This window comes from Octopus bimaculoides, chromosome 23 (genome assembly GCF_001194135.2).
Source record: "Octopus bimaculoides isolate UCB-OBI-ISO-001 chromosome 23, ASM119413v2, whole genome shotgun sequence".
NCBI lineage: Eukaryota > Metazoa > Mollusca > Cephalopoda > Octopoda > Octopodidae > Octopus > Octopus bimaculoides.
In genome coordinates, this window is record NC_069003.1 from 36,969,719 (window position 1) to 36,971,267 (window position 1,549).

Below are 1,549 nucleotides of genomic sequence, written 5' to 3' on the forward strand. Positions count from 1 at the left end.
AGTGGAGACGTTTTAGGGAGCACAACAGGCTTCAGCAGTATCCTCCCTGTAGACGCCAAATCTTCTTCACAGGTAAGTTTCAGGTTGGAAAAGAAAATGAGTTAATTTTATGTGTAGGTAGAAAGGGAAAAAAAAATCTTTTATTTTCATATGGCTTTTCTATGTAAAATATATATATTATCTCTAAATTAAATCTTTTTTTTTTTTTTTTATTTGCAGCCTGTGAAAACGACAGATATCTCTCACCTTGTACGAAGGAAAGTAAGTTGGTTGTTTTGTTTTGTGTTGCTTTTCTTTCCTTTTTGTTGTTAATTAATACTCAATTGTTCCACATTATTATCAAATCTTCCTAACCACATTATGCACAGTTGTCTTTGGCTAACCGGTTCAGTGTTGTTATTATTGTTAGTAAAAATATTTCTATTAAAGAATCGGCTAAATGTCGGAATTGGTAGGGATGAACAAAATAAAATGTCTTGTGCTATTTGTTTCCATCCTTTTTCTTTTTTATCTAGGTTCCGAATTTTAAATTTTGCCTAAGTCAAACCTCCACCTCTGTCGGGTTGTTAGATCAGTCAACTACTGAGACCATGAGAATTTATTACCCCCTCCTCCTCTTTTGCCTCTAATGATAAGAATTTCTGATAGTTTGATCTGAAGGTCAGTTGGTGTCTGTATATACCAGAGTAAGCATATAATTGTGAAACAAGGTGGGGAGAAAATAGTACTCGAATACTGGAGGTAGAGTAATATGCTGCAAAAACATCACAAAAACAATAAAAAAAAACTTGCTTAGTTTCACATTGCCATTCATTGAACAACAGTTGTGATTATAATATGGATTGTGTGTTGATGGGAAGGTCATGACTTGAAGAAGAGGATGGTTTATACTGCTCTTATTTTTGTCTTGTTCCCTTTTCCTTCCTCAAATACCAGGCGTTTTTTTTTTTAATTCACTTAAAATGGTTTGTGGTTTATGTTTGAGGAGATTCGTGATGGCAGCTTTTCCAGTTGTGACTTTTCTATCTTTTTTTTTAGTCTATCCTTATTCCCACCCTCCACACTTTTTTCTTTTTTAACCGGTAGGGTGTGATTTGAGGGAAATGTAACTATTTTGAACCAAGCATTGTCCAGTGGGACTCCCTTGCCAGTTACACAGCCTTTGGTATTTGCTGCATGCAACGGCACAGGGATGAGTTTTGTCTCAGGCCTCTCTACTTACAGTTTCATTATTTCTCTGGAATTGGTTGGGCAGTTTTTTTTTTTTTTTTTTTTTTTTTTTACAAGTATAACAATTTCTTAATAAAGGGCCAATAGTTGTGAGGTTATTCTGTTGCTTTGTCTTGATCCCTTGATCAATGTGTTCCAACTTCTTGACTGACAGAATTCTGTATTGCAAACTACTTTTCTCAATTAAATGGTTATTTGTATGAAGGGGTAGGCATCTGGTTCTAAAGTTTACTCTTTCTCTCTCTCCTAAATACGAACCTTTTCCCCCTCTTTGCATTGAGCCACATTCAGTAGAGGTGAGCAAACTTCAGAATACTTA

The 1,549-nt window shown here is 35.1% G+C and overlaps 1 long non-coding RNA gene across 1 annotated transcript in view; it reads left to right on the plus strand.

The window, feature by feature from the left end:
- The window catches only part of LOC106869016 (uncharacterized), a 4,397-nt gene continuing 2,848 nt past the window's right edge, over positions 1 to 1,549 (plus strand). The window contains exons 1-2 of the long non-coding RNA XR_001409359.2: positions 1 to 72; positions 220 to 261. This is a non-coding gene — a long non-coding RNA (uncharacterized LOC106869016). The remainder of the gene's footprint in view (positions 73 to 219; positions 262 to 1,549) is intronic.